Source organism: Podarcis gaigeae (assembly GCF_964106915.1).
Source record: "Podarcis gaigeae genome assembly, chromosome: 11".
NCBI lineage: Eukaryota > Metazoa > Chordata > Lepidosauria > Squamata > Lacertidae > Podarcis > Podarcis gaigeae.
Genome location: NC_139687.1, coordinates 161,806 through 179,004, shown reverse-complemented (window position 1 = coordinate 179,004; position 17,199 = coordinate 161,806). Strand labels below are relative to the sequence as shown.

Sequence of the window (17,199 nt, the reverse complement as noted above, 5' to 3'; positions counted from 1 at the left end):
GAGAAGTTTTTAAAATGTACAATTTGGATTGGAATAAGTGGGCAGCAGAATAGGACAAAGTATTTATTCATGCTGTGCATAATGAATGCATGGTACTAAAAAGCCACAGGATGTGCTCATGGTCACTGGCTTATAGGGGAATCAGACAAAATCATGGAGCAGTGGTCTGCCCAAAGGAGAAGTGATAGATCCTTGTACAAAGGCAGTATGTCTCTGAATTCTAGTTGGTGGGGAGCAACAATTGGGGAGGGCTGTTGCTGGCTTTCCTGGAGGCATCTGATTGGCTACTGGAGGAAGAAAGGCTCTTGGCTTTTGGTCTGACCCAGCAGGAGGTTTATTGGTTTCTTATAGCACATAATTTGTAATTCATATTTGCACCCCCAACCCCCCACCCCGGTTTTAGCCTTACAGTGGTGCCTCGCAAGACGAAATTAATTCGTTCTGCGAGTTGTTTCGTCTTGCGAAGCACGGATTCCCTGGGTATTAACGGTTTTAAGAAAAAGGAAACAAACTCGCAAGATGTTTTCGTCTTGCGAAGCAAGCCCATAGGGAAAATCGTCTTGCGAAGCAACTCAAAAAATGAAAAACCCTTTCGTCTTGCGCGTTTTTCGTCTTACGAGGCATTCGTCTTGCGAGGTACCACTGTATTCACTTATTTGGTCTTCTGTTCTTGCTCAAATACTATGTGGTATCTGGCCACCCTACTACAAAGTAGTACTACAAAATCACACATTACAAAGATCACTAATTTTCTATACTGTGTATAGAGATTTATTTATTTGGAACATTTGTGCCTCGCTGTTCAGCCAACAAGGCCACCGACAACTTAAATGCAATCAAAGCAAGATGGTCCCTACCCACAGGCAAAGGGGGCAGGGAGGGAAGAGGAATATCAAATCTCAGTCACAAATCACTAAACAGTTGTTCCTATGTTGACCAGCTGGCACAGTTCAGGGGCTGGAGGTGCCTGAAGGAGATGGGCCTCCAGCAAAGCTCTACCACTGATGGCGGCTCCAGATAACAGTTGTGGGGAGAGGAGGCCTGAGGGAGCTATCCTGTCACAGCAGAGCCAGTGGAGGGAGCTCTGCTTCACAGCTCTCACAGAAGTACTGTAGTTTGGATACTACGGGCTCCTCTGCAAAGCTGAAAGCAATTGCTCTGTGAAATAAATAAAAAATTCAGTGTGTAGAAATCCTTTCACTATGTGTCTGTTTTGTATTTAAAGCTTCACAGCCACCAAGTGCTAATCAGCTTGAAGCATGCTACAAATCTTTCATAACATTATTGATATAAGAAAGAAACATCTCATGTGGGAAAAATAGACACAATGTTTCCTTAAGAATTAAAAATTCCAGCATTCTCCATATGCAGCTCTTGCAGTTTATTCGACAGTTTCAGATGGCTTTGTGTTGTTGTAAACAAAATCTGCCCTTATTCCTTTATTGGAGAACCTTGTAGGTTCTCTATCGGTAGGAGAAAATAACAGAGGCCAACCAGAGAATATTGAGAAGCAAAGCAGCTAGTAAGCCTGATCTTTATTAAACTGTTGCAACAGGGTGCTCCACCCATACGCAGGAGAGAGGAGGAGGACCGCGAACAATGTGTGCTTGCCATTTTGAAATTCCCTGCCCTGGAGCTCAAGACCACCCCCACAAACATCATACCTACATCACAGAAAAGGGAAATTTCTACAATAAAAATTTGAATGTTGTTTTTCCTGTCTGCCAGGTTATCTGATAATGCCTTATCTGATTGCCTTTCCTGGTAGTCTGGCCATTCCTTTGAGATGGTGATTACCCAATTCCTGAGACAATGGGAAGCAAAGACAGACCACTGAATACATAACAGTGAAAATACATTATTCCTTTCCACTTGGGATAATCTTGCCATAAATGCCCAAAACTAGCCTGACTAAGGAGTGGTGGAGAGGTATACTTCTGAATATTCAATAATTCTATAACATTTGCAGTATCAGATTGAGGTCTGCTGCTTCACATCAACAAGCTGAAAGGATTTACTCCATGACTTTATACTTTCCTTAATGGTAAATATTAAGTAGGGTAGACAAATTGCAACATTGAGCTATTGTAGTTCCCATGCCAATATTGTGTTATTTAGTCGTTTAGTCGTGTCCGACTCTTCGTGACCCCATGGACCAGAGCACGCCAGGCACTCCTGTCTTTCGCCATTTAAAATTCCTTCTTGCTCCCTGTCAGTGGAGGCTTGTTCTTAAGGGGGACTGGGGCACTGCTTCACCAAGCTCAATTGTTTCTCGGCTGTCCTCCAACAGCCTGCTTCTTTCTTACATCCTCTCTAGGGTTGGCATGAGCAGTGAGCTCTTTCCTCCTCAGTCTCAGGGCTGCCTTTGCAGAACTCAACAAGGGGAGAGGGGCATGCCCCACATGTCCAGGGGAGAAGAGGGGCAGGGAAGCTGCTGCTCAGGCTCCTAGAGTGTGCCAGGTCAGACGTGACCCGGAGGCGGAGCTGCTGCTGTGACTGGGAGCGAGGTGCACTGCGGCCACCCACCCTCCTGCTCTCTTCCCTGGGTCAGGCCTAACCTAAGGACAGAGCTGTGGCCAGCAGAAGCACAGCAGCTTAGGTCAGCTCCTTCTCCCACGGAGCCAGGCACCAATGAGGGAGCCTGCTTTGGGGGCAGCTGTTTGTGCCCCCTGCCACAAATTTGTGCCCCCACGACCCACACATGCTACACTTCTGGGTGGGGACAAAACCAGAGTTACTGTAGTTGGCTTCATCCATGGGCGTAGCCAGGATTTTTGTTAGTGGGGGCAGGCCTTTTGTTAGGGGGTCAGAACCTCAGTTAGCTATGTATTTTTATTTATTTTTATTTATTTGGCCCCCCTTGGCCACATCCATGGCTCCATCTATCATAACATTTTGGAAATGCCCTGACCCACCCACCCCAACACTGATGTTGATTTTCTGAGATATCAGGCGCTCAAGTCAAACATAAAGAATCGCTGCTGTTTCTTTTTGTGTAGCCTGTTTAGACTGGAAATTTGCCTCAGTTTTTTATTCTCTAAGGAAGGTTCTGTAAAGTGCAGGATAATGTAGTAGCTCACAGCATTGCAGGATGATCCCAAGAAGCTCAGTTAGTTGGGGACATGGGCATAGCCACGGGGTGAAGTGGCCACCCCTAAATCAAGTAAATAAATAAAAATACAGAGAGTTTGATATTCCAGATGCAATCACACTTCTTCCTTAGAGCAGCCTCCTATTCATTTATTTCTTGTTGAAAGATAAAGAAGTGTTTTGCAGAAACTAGCAACAACCTTATATATCAAGAAGACACATGTAGTTCATAGTAACTGTCTTTCAGGGCAGTTTGTCTAGGAACAAAAGCAAGTGTTGCTATGAACACTGACTAGTCACTAGAATAATAAGATGAAAGCTGGAGGTGGGGTTCGGGGTGGGGTTAGTCTTTCTTTAAACAAACATGTAAGTATGGATGCCAAGAAGAAGAAGAAGTAAGACAAGCGTTTCTGTGGGGGAGGGAGTTTATTGACTGCTCAGATATAAGACTCACAACATCATTTTATAACCAAAGAAAGTGCCTTTATGTGACCATTAAAACAAATCAACTGGAATTACCGTATTTTTCGCTCTATAAGACGCACCAGACCACAAGACGCACCAACTGCATAATCAAAAAGGCCAGTAAGTTACTGTGAGACAAACAGAGGAAGCTGTGTCCTTTTCAAATCTGTCTGTCAACAGTCACACACACCAAGCAAAAGCCACCCATAACAGACGTTTTCCTTGATAAATGGGAGAACTGTCTGATAATCAACAACCATATAATTTTATCCAGTAGTATTAGTTTGATCTGACGGAAACTGCACATTTCCCGAGAAGTACTGAAAGAATGCTTCATTTAACTACAAACCCCCAAATCTGGGATCCCATCAAAACTGATGTTTGGCAAAAGTTTTGCAGCAAAACCCTCACATTTTGTAACACCCCATAAACAGAGTAATTGATACATCAAACCGGGGTTCATAATTAATATCCAAAACCCAACATTGTCTGATTCACTCCAAACTGGTGCCAAAGTCTGGCAAAAGTTTTGTAGCATTTTGCCAGACATTGTAGCATTTTTGTAGCATTTTGCCCGACAAACCAAGTAAGTGACAGGGGTCATAAGGTCACCCCAAAACCCAACATCGCCTGATTCACTCCAAATCAAAGCCAAAGTCTGGCAAAATGTTTGCAGTAAAAACCGCATGTTTTGCAGTGCCCCCCAAACAGAGTGGTTCCTAGCACATCAGGAGGAAGAGTCAAGACAACCAAAAGTGGATAAATAGGTTGTATTTATTAAATATAACAACTTGAGGATCGGCAAAACTAGTCAGATTCGACCAATGTAACCAAATCAAATTAAGTCTGGGCAGGTGTGCTTGTTCACCTCTACCCACAAACACACAAGTGCTCAAACAGAGCTCTTTGCAGATCCTTAAGAATCATGTCACAACCCAAATCAGAAAGATGCATACCACCAGGTCTATACAACTGTGGGGCACAGAACATAATTCTTACCATGAGGGTTATAAGCACCCACATTTTCAGACACAAACATCATTGTAGAATGATTAGCTTTATGTCTTGCCCATCCACCTTCTTAGGAAGGCTGCCCCCACTCCATAAGCACCTCTACAACATTCCAAACCAAACTATGATAAGCTCAGGAATGAGGAAGCGCAGCTGATGGAGATATTTAGTGATCTCAACTGAATTTACCTCACCAGATTGTTATCCCCAAGATGGATGACCAGAATATCAGGGTTAGGGTTAGGGCAGGGGATAGGTAGATGTTCAGGGTTAGGGTTAGTGCCTGGGGTTTTTTTCGTGCTTTTTAAGCTTCTAATGATATTGCTTCATTTTTATGAGACTGGATAATTCCAAAAAGGAAGCAAACTACCTGAAACGTAGCAAAACTAAGAGAAATGTGAAAACCAAAAGTGAGATACCAGAAACCCAACAAGGAAGGAATTCATGAAAAAGGAAAATCGCCAGACAGAGACTTCAATCAAATCATTACCAAATTCACCAGAATCCCAAAACCAATTGAAAAGAAGCAGAAATGTGAGAAGCAGAGGAAATACCACCAGAAACCCCCAACAAGAGGGGAAAAGTAAATGGCGCAGAACCCCAAAGCCAGTTAAACCTTAGTTTTGCATGGTGTGGGGGTGATTTCGCTTTTCCCTGAGATGTTTACTGCGTGGGTTTCTTGTGGTTCTATTCAATTGGTTTTCTCATCTTTGGTGGATGTGGTTTGTTTCTGTTGTTTCTGGTTTGTTTTTGGGATTATGTTGAATTTTTTCTGTGGTTTTCGTTTCATAGATTCTTTTATATAAATTACGATTGTGAAATATACTCAGAGTCTTGTATGTATTTCATGCTCTTTATTGCCCCCCCCCAACCTCAGGCTTTTATATACATTATTTACACAATGAGTCCCGTCTGACTAGCTAACTCTGCTTCCCTCTTGGAGCCTGATTGGCCTGCAGGAAAAGACCAATCAGTTGTTGCATTCTAGGATCCAAGGTTAGTACATAACAGATTGGGTGCTGGAATTATGGTGAGTTTGTTTCATTTTGTTTTTCAGTTTGTTTTTTGGGTTTTGCACCTTTGAGAATATTAATTTGTATGAGATCTGATAATCCCAAGAATAAAAGGAAAACCACCAGAAATGAAGCAAAACCACCAGAAATGTCTAATGACCATTCCAACAATGACGTCAACCACTAAAAACACAAAAACCTACTGAAAAGAAGCAGAAGAACCATGTAAAAGCAACATCAATGGAAACTGACAAAGCTACGGTTGAAAAAAGAGTAATCTGGGACGCAAGCAAGGCGGTTATGAGAGGGTTTCTGATTCAACAGAATGCAATAAAGAAGAGAACTCAAAATGAGAAAAAAGATAAAATTTTGGAGAAAATAAAAGAAGGAGAGAGGAAATTAAGAGTGAAACCAAAGTCGCAAGAGATTCTGAGAGAAATAAAGTTGTATCAAGTACAATATATGAAAATGATAAATCAGGAAATAGAATAGAAAATCAAGCAGATGAGACAAAAGACATTTGAATCGGCTAATAAATGTGGGAAACTGCTGGCTTGGCAGATGAAAAAAAGACAAAAACTTAATACCATTACAAACTTGGAAGTGGAAGGAAAGAATATACAGAATCCAGTGGAGATTAGAAAGTGCTTCCAGAGATATTTTAAACAACTTTACACACAAGGGCCACAGAAAGAGACCGACATAGATCAGTTTTTAAGAACAAATGGATTACAAAAAATCTCTCAAGAAAATAAGTTAATGCTGAATTATAAAATAACAGAGCAGGAGGTGGAAGGTGCCATCCAAAATATGCAGTTGGGCAAATCTCCAGGGCCGGACGGTTTAACCTCAAAATATTATAGATCTTTGAAAGATTGGTTAATTCAACCACTAAAGGAGATTTGTAATGAAATTTTGGATGGGAAAAAAAGCGCCAGAGTCGTGGAAGGAAGCTTATATTACACTTATACCGAAAACTTGGTCTGAAAAAACACAACTTAAGAACTACCGCCCCATATCCCTACTTAATGTGGATTACAAAATTTTTGCAGATATTTTGGCCAAAAGATTGAAAAAGGTACTTGTTGAGGAGATACATAAAGACCAAGCTGGCTTTCTCCTGGGTAGACACTTGTCTGACAACACGAGAAATATAATTAACATTTTAGAGAAGCTGCAAGTGAACATTAACACTAAGGCAGTTTTGATATTTGTTGATGCGGAGAAAGCTTTTGATAATATTTCTTGGAGTTTTATGAAGAAAAATCTTCAGGGGATGGGGGTTGGTCAAGGTTTCGAAAATGGTATAGGTGCAATTTACTCAGAACAAAAGGCCAAATTGATAGTTAACAATGTGGTTACAGAAGAATTTAAGATGGAGAAAGGGACACAACAAGGCTGCCCAATTTCCCCATTGCTTTTTATTTCGGTCCTGGAGGTTTTGCTAAATATGATTAGAAGGGACCATCTGATCAAAGGTATTCAGGTCGGAGCTAAACAGTACAAACTTAAAGCGTTTGCAGATGACTTAGTATTGACATTACAGGAGCCAGAATCTAGTACTAAAAGAGTATTAGAATTAATTCAGGAATTGGTCAAGTGGCAGGATTTAAGTTAAACAAGTTAAAGACTAAGGTTCTTGAGAAAAATTTAACACCGATTGAGAAAGAGAGGTTTCAGAAGGAGACAGGTTTAACACTGGTTAAGAAAGTAAAATACCTGGGGGTTAATATGACTGCTAAGAACTTAAATTTATTTAAAGATAACTATGAGAAATGTTGGTCAGAAGTGAAAAGGGATCTTGAAATATGGTCAAATTTGAAGCTTTCCTTGTTTGGTAGAATTGCTGTTATAAAGATGAATGTATTGCCAAGAATGTTATTTTTATTTCAATCATTGCAAATTTTGGACAAAATGGATTGTTTCAAGAAGTGGCAGAGAGATATCTCTAGATTTGTCTGGCAGGGCAAGAAGCCCAGAATAAAATTTAAAATATTAACTGACGCAAAGGATAGAGGTGGATTTGCCCTGCCAGACCTTAAACTTTATTATGAATCAGCAGCATTTTGCTGGTTGAAAGAATGGCTGCTTCTTGAGAACACAGACATTTTGGATCTAGAAGGTTTTAATAATGTTTTTGGGTGGCATGCATATCTGTGGTATGACAAGGTTAAAGCTCATAAAGCATTTAAAAACCATACTTGGTGCCTCGCAAGACGAAATTAATCTGTTCCACGAGTCTCTTCATCTTGCGGGTTTTTTTGTCTTGCGAAGCATGGCTATTAGCGGCTTAGCGGCTACAGGTATAAACTCGTTCCCGCAACAGCAAGCCTCGACCCCTAGGGAGCATCTGGCCATTGCATAAGCCTCGTCCGGCCTCTTAAGCAGTCCCTCCTGACGTGCTTACATAACACAAGCCCCGACCGCTGCCATCCCAGCGACCCCGGAAGATAAGATCTGCAGCTAGCACCCCGCACCTCTGATCCCGGGGCACGCTCAGCCAAAGCGTCCCTGTACACCTGTCCCGCCGCGCCTTTGTGCGCTCAGCCAAAGCGTCCCCGTATACCTGTCCCGCCGCGCCTTTGCGTGCTCAGCCAAAGCGTCCCCGTACACCTGTCCCGCCGCGCCTTTGTGCACTCAGCCAAAGCGTCCCCGTACACCTGTCCTGCCATGCCTTTGCGTGCTCATCCAAAGCGTCCCCGTCCCCTTTGCGCAGCGCTCTGCAGAGTGGAGCGATGAGCCCGGCCGATTGCAGGCAGGGCAAGCAGCAGCGAAGGCGGAGAGAGCGAGGCCCAGAGGGAGAAGTCTCCAGCAATGCCATCGATGGCCCCACCGCAGCTCCGGGTCCTGGAGCCCTCCAGCTGCCGACTGCCTTTACAGTATTTTGCTGCAGGAGCCTCCTCTGCACCAGGATCCTCGCGCGCTCCCTCCGTCTCTCCATGCCTTTTAGGTGAGTGGCGTGCTCGGGCTGACTTTGGATGACCCACAGCGGGGCTTCCCTTGGCCACGCGACCGGAGCTCGCCTTTGCGGTCACTTTGACAGGCGATGGCGCCACCCTCAGCCTCGGTTCGGGGGCACCGGCTGCTGGCAAATGGGTGCCCCCTTCTTCCCTTGACAGGGATCATCTCCCCCCCCGCTTCCTCGGAGATGAGCAGGCAAAACTTTTCATGTCACCCCCCCGCCCAGTCTGCCGTCCTCGGGATCTAGCGGTCGCTGCGCACGCTAAGAGAGCAGACGGGGAAATCCCACCCCGAGCCGAGTGTCGCCGCCAGGTCCCCTCCCAGTTCTAAGGCTGAAGCCTAGGAACTTTTCGAAGCGGCGCAGGGCAGCATCACCACCGGCTGTGTTTCCGGACGCTGTACTGTATCGATTGCTATTACAGTAACAGCTTAGCGGCTTTAAGAAAAACAAAACGTCTTGCGAAGCAAGCCCATAGGGAAAATCGTCTTGCGAAGCGACGCAAAAACCGAAAAACCCTTTTGTCTTGCGCGTTTTTCGTTTTGCGAGGCATTCATCTTGCGGGGCACCACTGTATTGTCAGAAGGGCACTGTTTAATGTCTGGATAAGATATAAAGACTTTCTTGAAAATAAAACCCCAAGGTGGTTATCACTGATGGAAGCGAAGGCTCAGAAAAAGCTCAATATGGAGGCCAAATGGCCAAAATATTGGGAGATTTTGGAACAGGAGGGTGACAAACTGAAACTGCAGAGTTTCGAGAAACTAAAACATAAAGTGCGAGATTGGCTTCATTATTATCAAATAAGGGAGGCCTATAACTTGGACAAAAAAATTAGTTTCCAGATGGAAAAATCAAAATTGGAAACAGAACTGTTAGATCCCAAAACTAAGATATTATCAAGAATGTATATGAGTGTTGAAATGGAACACTCAGGATGAAACGGTTAAATCTGTTATGATAAAATGGGCACAAGATGTTGGACATAACATCATGTTTGCTGACTGGGAACAGTTATGGACCACAGGTATGAAATTTACGGCATGCAATGCCTTAAGAGAGAATATTATGAAAATGATATACAGGTGGTACATGACACCAGTCAAGCTTGCAAAAATATACCATTTGCCCGATAATAAGTGTTGGAAGTGTAAAGAAAATGAAGGTACATTCTTTCACCTTTGGTGGACGTGCCCAAAGATTAAGGCTTTCTGGGAAATTATCTATAATGAAATGAAAAAGGTATTTAAATATACCTTTCTGAAGAAACCAGAGGCCTTTCTCCTGGGCATGGTCGGCCAATTGGTGCCAAAGAGGGATAGAACTTTCTTTATGTATGCTACAACAGCAGCAAGAATACTCATCTCAAAGTATTGGAAGACACAAGATTTACCCACCTTGGAAGAATGGCAGATGAAAGTGATAGACTATATGGAATTGGCGGAAATGACTGGCAGAATCCGAGACCAGGGAGAAGAGTTGGTGGAAGAAGATTGGAAGAAATTTAAAGACTATCTGCAGAAACACTGTAAAATTTATGAATGTTAAAATGATGTAGGATTGAAATGAGATGGCCTTAGAAACAAAGTTAAAAGAATTTGTAAAAATGGATTGATAATTAGATGAAGGAAGTCTGCAATGAAATTTTGGAGGGGAAAAGGGCACCAGAATTGTGGAAAGAGGCTTATATTACACTTATACCGAAGACACAGACTGAAAAGACTCAACTTAAGAACTACCGCCCTATTTCGTTACTAAATGTGGATTACAAAAATTTTGCTGACATTTTGGCTAAGAGATTGAAAAAAGTTTTGATGGAGGAGATTCATAGAGACCAAGCGGGCTTTCTCCCGGGAAGACACCTGTCAGATAACGTGAGGAATATAATTGACATTTTCGAAAAGCTAGAAGTGAATATAAATATTAAAGCAGTTTTGATATTTGTAGACGCGGAGAAAGCCTTCGACAATATTTCTTGGAGCTTTATGAGGAAGAACCTTCAGGGGATGGGGGTAGGCCAAGGGTTTGAAAACGGTATAGGTGCAATATATTCTGAGCAAAAAGCTAAATTAATTGTAAATAATGTGGTTACGGAAAAATTTAAGATAGAAAAAGGGACACGTCAGGGGTGCCCAATCTCCCCACTACTTTTTATATCAGTCCTGGAGGTTTTGCTGAACATGATCAGAAGAGACCGGTTGGTTAAAGGTATACAGGTCGGAGCCAAACAGTACAAATTGAGAGCATTTGCAGATGATTTAATACTTACATTACAAGAGCCAGAATCTAGTACTAAAAGGGTTTTAGAATTAATTCAAGAGTTTGGTCAAATAGCAGGATTTAAACTGAATAAGTCAAAAACTAAGGTTTTAGAGAAAAATCTAACTGCTATTGAAAAAGAGAGGTTTCAGAATGAGACAGGTTTAACTGTGGTTAAGAAAGCGAAATATTTGGGGATTAATATGACAGCTAAAATGTGAATCTATTTAAAGATAATTATGAGAAATGTTGGGACGCAGGTGGCGCTGTGGGTTAAAGCCTCAGCACCTAGGACTTGCCGATCGAAAGGTCGGCGGTTCGAATCCCTGCGGCGGGGTGCGCTCCCGCTGCTCGGTCCCAGCGCCTGCCAACCTAGCAGTTCGAAAGCACCTCCGGGTGCAAGTAGATAAATAGGGACCGCTTACCAGCGGGAAGGTAAACGGCGTTTCCGTGTGCGGCTCTGGCTCGCCAGAGCAGCGATGTCACGCTGGCCACGTGACCCGGAAGTGTCTCCGGACAGCGCTGGCCCCTGGCCTCTTAAGTGAGATGGGCGCACAACCCCAGAGTCTGGCAAGACTGGCCTGTACGGGCAGGGGTACCTCTACCTCTACCTCTATGAGAAATGTTGGATAGAAGCGAAAAAAGACTTAGAAATTTGGTCAAATTTGAAGCTTTCCTTGTCTGGTCGAATTGCGGCTATAAAGATGAATGTATTGCCTAGAATGTTGTTTTTGTTTCAAACATTGCAAATTGTGGACAAGATGGACTGTTTCAAGAAGTGGCAGAAAGATATTTCTAAATTTGTCTGGCAGGGCAAGAAACCCAGAATAAAATTTAAGATTTTAACTGATGCAAAGGAAAGGGGGGGATTTGCCCTGCCAGACTTTAAACTTTACTATGAATCAGCAGCATTCTGCTGGTTGAAAGACTGGCTGCTTCTTGAGAACACAGACATTTTGGACTTAGAAGGTTTTAACAATATTTTTGGGTGGCATGCATATTTGTGGTATGACAAGGTTAAAGCTCATAAAGCTTTTAAAAATCATATTGTCAGGAAAGCATTGTACAATGTCTGGATCAAATATAAAGATTTGCTGGAAAATAAAACCCCAAGGTGGTTATCGCCAATGGAGGCTAAGGCTGTGAAAAGACTCAATATGGAGTCCAAATGGCCGAAATATTGGGAAATTCTGGAACAAGAAGGAGATACAGTGGTGCCCCGCAAGACGAACGCCTCGCAAGACGAAAAACCCGCTAGACGAAAGGGTTTTCCGTTTTGGAGGCGCTTCGCAAAACAAATTTCCCTATGGGGTTGCTTCGCAAGACGAAAAAAATTTTGCATCCCCCCGCAGGTTTTTTTCGCTTTTTTTGCCCTTTTCTTAAGCCGCTAAGCCACTTATCAGCTGTTCCGCTGATAAGCCGCTTAACAGCTGATCGCTGGAAGCCGCTTGACAGCTGTTGCGCTAATCCGCTAAGCTGTCAATGGGCTTGCTTCGCAAGACGAAAAAACCGCTAGACAAAGAGAATCGCGGAACGAATTCTTTTCGTCTAGCGAGGCACCACTGTTGACTGAAACTGCAGAGTTTTGAGAAATTAAAGGATAAAGTGTGAGACTGGGTTCATTATTACCAAATAATGGAGGCTTACAAGTTGGACAGGAAAATTGGCTTCCAGGTAGAAAAATCAAAATTGGAAACAGAACTGTTAGAACCCAAAACTAAGAATTTGTCAAAAATGTATATATAACTTGCTGTTGAAATGGAACACGCAGGATGAAACGGTTAAATCAGCTATGATTAAGTGGGCACAAGATATTGGTCATAACATTATGTTTGTTGACTGGGAACAGTTGTGGACCACCGGTATGAAATTTACGGCATGTAATGCCCTAAGAGAGAATATTATGAAACTGATTTATGGGTGGTACATGACCCCAGTCAAGCTTGCAAAAATTTACCACTTACCTGATAATAAATGTTGGAAATGTAAAGAAAATGAAGGTACATTCTTTCACCTTTGTTGGACGTGCCCAAGGATTAAGGCTTTCTGGGAAATTATCTATAATGAAATGAAAAAGGTATTTAAATATACCTTCCTGAAGAAACCAGAGGCCTTTCTCCTGGGCATGGTCGGCCAATTGGTGCCAAAGAAGGATAGAACATTCTTTATGTACGCTACAACAGCAGCAAGAATACTCATCGCAAAGTATTGGAAGACACAAGATCTACCCACCTTGGAAGAATGGCAGATGAAGGTGATCGACTATATGGGACTGGCAGAAATGACTAGCAGAATCCGAGACCAGGGAGGAGAGACGGCGGAAGAAGATTGGAAGAAATTTAAGGACTATCTTGGGAAATATTGCAAAATTAATGAATGTTAGAATGATGTTGGTTTAGAAAATTAAGGGGTTTTTCAGCTGTAATGATTAAGTAAAAAGAAAAGAAAGGTTGAAAATTAAATGAAAATTAAGGGATAGGATTTGCTGAATTAACAATTAGAAATTGGAATACAAAAAGGGGAGGTATGAGGAGGTCGGGGAAGTAAGTTATAAGAAAATAAGGGAATGAAACTTTACTTGTTTTTAAATAGTTTTTAGTTTTGTACTTTGTTTTTTATATTTGTTATTTTTTGTGTTTGTGTTTTGCTTTTATTATTTTTTTATATAATCTTGGAAATCTCAATAAATATATTTTTTTTAAAAAAGAGGATAATTAGATGAAAATATGAAGTTCAACATGTTATGATATAAAACTAAGATAAAAACAATGAGGGTAAGGATTTGCTGAATTACCATGTAAACTGGAATACAAAAAAGGGAGGCGCGAGGAGGTCAGGAAAATAAGTAAATGAACCTTAAAATATGAAAAGATTGATTTGTTTTTAATTGTGTTTTTCTACTTATCATCTATTTTTATGTATTTTGTATTTTTCATTTGTATTTTTGTATTTTTTCTATTTTTATCTTTTCTCTTTTTTATTCTGTAATTTTTTCCTGTTTATAAAATCTTAATAAATATCTTTTTAAAAAAAGGAAACTGCCAAAGAAGCCAACCAATCCCAAACAAAGCAGATTCACCAGAAACCCCCAAAGCATTCAAAAGTATTACCACCAGAATGCAAAAACAAGAAAACTTCTCAAAAGAAGCAATAAAGCAAAAGTCCAAAAAACAAGCTAAACCAATGGAAAAGAAATGAAACCAGCTGCAAACGAAGCACATTCACTAGAAACCCAAGACTAAGTGAAAACTAGTATGCTATGTTGGTTAATTTCTGTTGCTTGAAGTGCTTTTGGACTCCCATAAATTGCATGCTTGTTGAGTTTCTGGTTTTGCTTTTTAAAAACTGGTTTCCAGTTTCTTATGGCATTGCTTTGTAATTGGTGGCTTTACTGCTTCTTTTTTGTTTTCTGCTGATTTGTTTAATTTGGGGTGGTTTTGCTTGGTTTTTGCATTTAATTGTTTTGCTTCTTTTACTTTGAATGGTTCTGCGGTTTTGGGTGAGATTGTTTCTTGGTTTTCATGTCTTCTGGTTTTGCCTCATTTTGGGAATATTTCTTGGTTTTTGTGCTTCTGGTGGTATTTCTTCAATTTTATGACATAACCAAGCCAAAACACCAGAAACACAGAAACAAATCATAAAGAAGCAGAGCTACCAGAAATCCAAAGCAAATTAATCAGAAATCCAAACAACCTATGAAGATGATGCAATACCAAAAGAAACACAAAAGCCAATTAAAAAACTGCTAAATGAAGCAACACCACAAGAAACAAAGAAAGCCTCATGACCTACAAAATGAAGCAATAACACAAAACACCACAAAAAGAAGCAAAGCGTTTAGGATTAGGTTTGGGTAAAGGTTAGGGTTACACTGAGAGCTGGGTTTGAGTTGGATTAGGATTAGGAGTTAGAGTTAGAGTTGGGGTTAAGTTACGGTAAGAGAAGAACAGCAGCAGGAGCAATATAATTTTATTATTTATACTCCACCCAAGTCACTTGTGGCCGCTTTCAATAAAAGGTAAAAACATGAGCGCACTCTAAGTGAATGCTCATGAATGTAGAAACTCTTACTTCCCATAGAATTCCCAAAGAAGACCTGGGAATTGTAGCTCTGAGCTTCTTTGCAGAGGGTTGGACTAGATGACCCTTGGGTTCCCCTTCCATCTCTACTAGGATGCTCCCTGTCTCACTCTCACTCACTCACACACACACTCCTCCTCTCCTTTTCATGGCAGTTTCACCTTTTTCTGCACTCCTAGCTCGGAAGGGCGGAAAAGGCTGTGCTGCTGCCATGTTGGGCGAGGGCAGGGGTACCGGAAGGAGGTGCCACCGGAGGAGAGGCAAGAGCAGAGGAAGGGGAGGGAAATGGGCGGAAGAGGCTGTGCTGCCGCCATGTTGGGCAAGGGCAGGGGTACCGGAAGGAGGTGCCACCGGAGAAGAGGCATGAGCACAGGAAGGGGAGGGAAACGGGCGGAAGAGGCTGTGCTGCCCCCATGTTGGGCGAGGGCAGGGGTACCGGAAGGAGGTGCCACCGGAGGAGAGGCAAGACCACAGGAAGGGGAGGGAAATGGGCGGAAGAGGCTGTGCTGCCGCCATGTTGGGCGAGGGCAGGGGTGCCGGAAGGAGGTGCCACCGGAGAAGAGGCATGAGCACAGGAAGGGGAGGGAAACGGGCGGAAGAGGCTGTGCTGCCCCCATGTTGGGCGAGGGCAGGGGTACCGGAAGGAGGTGCCACCGGAGAAGAGGCATGAGCACAGGAAGGGGAGGGGAAAGGGCGGAAGAGGCGCTGCGACGTTGGGCCAGCAGAGACGTGCCGAGCCAGGCTTACCCTCTCTCTTTCTCCAGCCCACTCTCTCTCAACCCCGCTCTCCCCAGGGGGCAGCCTCGTCCTCAGCTGCCTTTCTCCCCCAGTGGCCTTCCTCTCGTGCCCCTTGGCGGAGGGATGGTGCGGGTGGGCCGCGGAAGTTTATATACAAGAATATACATATAAAATATATAAAAATAAAATGGATATATGTATATGTGTGTGTGTATATGCAGTGCTTCTTTTCTAAAAAAAATGATTGGGGGTACTCTCATTTTGACTCAAGAAAATCACCATTTTATAGTTCAAACCGGGAAAAATACAGTAAATGGACAAAAGTACATTCACAAAATGTTTTAGGAGTATGCATTCCCCTGCGTCCCCCCCAGAAAAAAGCACTGTATATGTTCTGCCAAGGGCAGGATTATTTCTGGATCTGGAGCCAATAAGCACGCCAGTGGATGAAGAATAAGCAATGCTTTATTTGCATAAGGTTAACAGATAGCAGCAGGCATACAAAACACAAATTATAGCATATCAGGAAGGATCCCCAAAGCAGCATAGCTCTGGATGACCTGATCCTGTCTCCCGGTTGCATCCAACAAAGCAGTGAGGGAAAAAGGAGTAGAAATAAGGCTCTAGTTCTCTTTATAACAGTTCTTTCTTCAAAAATATTTTACGTGTGTTGTATATGTGTGTGTACCCATGTATGTGTGAGTGAGTTTCTCTCTGTGTGTGTCTTGTGAATGGGAGAATGGGAAGGGACACTGAGGGTCATCCAACCCAATCTTTTTGGCTGGAATCCAAAACCCACAGATGAGGAGTCTCATGGGATGGAGCCATCCTCCCTTATGTATTCCTCCCACCAGTCCCGGACATTGACACTTCCTTCCCTCCCCATCCAGGCCTGTTCTCTGCTCCCCCCAGCAAGCCACACACACCCCGGCACCCGCAAGGATGGCCAGTTTGCCTGCGATGACAGTGTGTGCTGCATCAGCAGAGAGCAAATGTGTGACTTCGAGCCTGACTGCCATGACGGCACAGAGGAGAGCCAGTGTGGTGAGCATCTGCAGGGAATTTGAGGCCTGCCACATGCCTTTGTTAACTTGTGGAACTGGCCGCCACAGGAGACAGGAAAGTGTTTTCTCCTCGTGTATCTTGTCGTGCCAGAAATGGGGTGGCCATGTTACACGGAAACCAAATTCCCTGCTGGGTCTGAGCCCACCCAGGGGCAGCACACTGTGCAGCACTAAAACCCAGCACCCTCTGCTTTGAGCATGTCCTGCTTTACAACATCACAGAATGATAGCATTGTAGAGCTGGAGGGCACACCCTGGGTCATCTACCCTGCAGATGGGCACTGGGAGGCAAGGAACGTCTCCAGATTCCATCAGCCCTTGTCCTTTCCTAGGAGCCAGCCCCACCAGGTGGGCATGGTGGGGTGGCGCCTTGGAACAAGGTCTGCTTGACAACCACACCTGGAGGGTGAGTGGCGCCTTGCGGCAGGTTGGACTGGATGACCCCCAGGGTTTCCAATCCAGAAGAAGATTCAACTGGAACACATTTCTTCCTTTCCCCAGGGCACTACATGGTTGCCGA

The 17,199-nt window shown here is 43.2% G+C and overlaps 1 long non-coding RNA gene across 1 annotated transcript; it reads right to left on the bottom strand.

The window, feature by feature from the left end:
- Nucleotides 1-372: 372 nt before the first annotated feature.
- LOC310826830 lies at nucleotides 373-15,181 on the bottom strand. Its single transcript, XR_014556004.1, has 3 exons — nucleotides 14,869-15,181; nucleotides 644-1,158; nucleotides 373-404 (listed from the first exon to the last, which is right to left on the bottom strand). It is a non-coding gene; the product is annotated as an uncharacterized lncRNA (long non-coding RNA).
- Nucleotides 15,182-17,199: the final 2,018 nt, after the last annotated feature.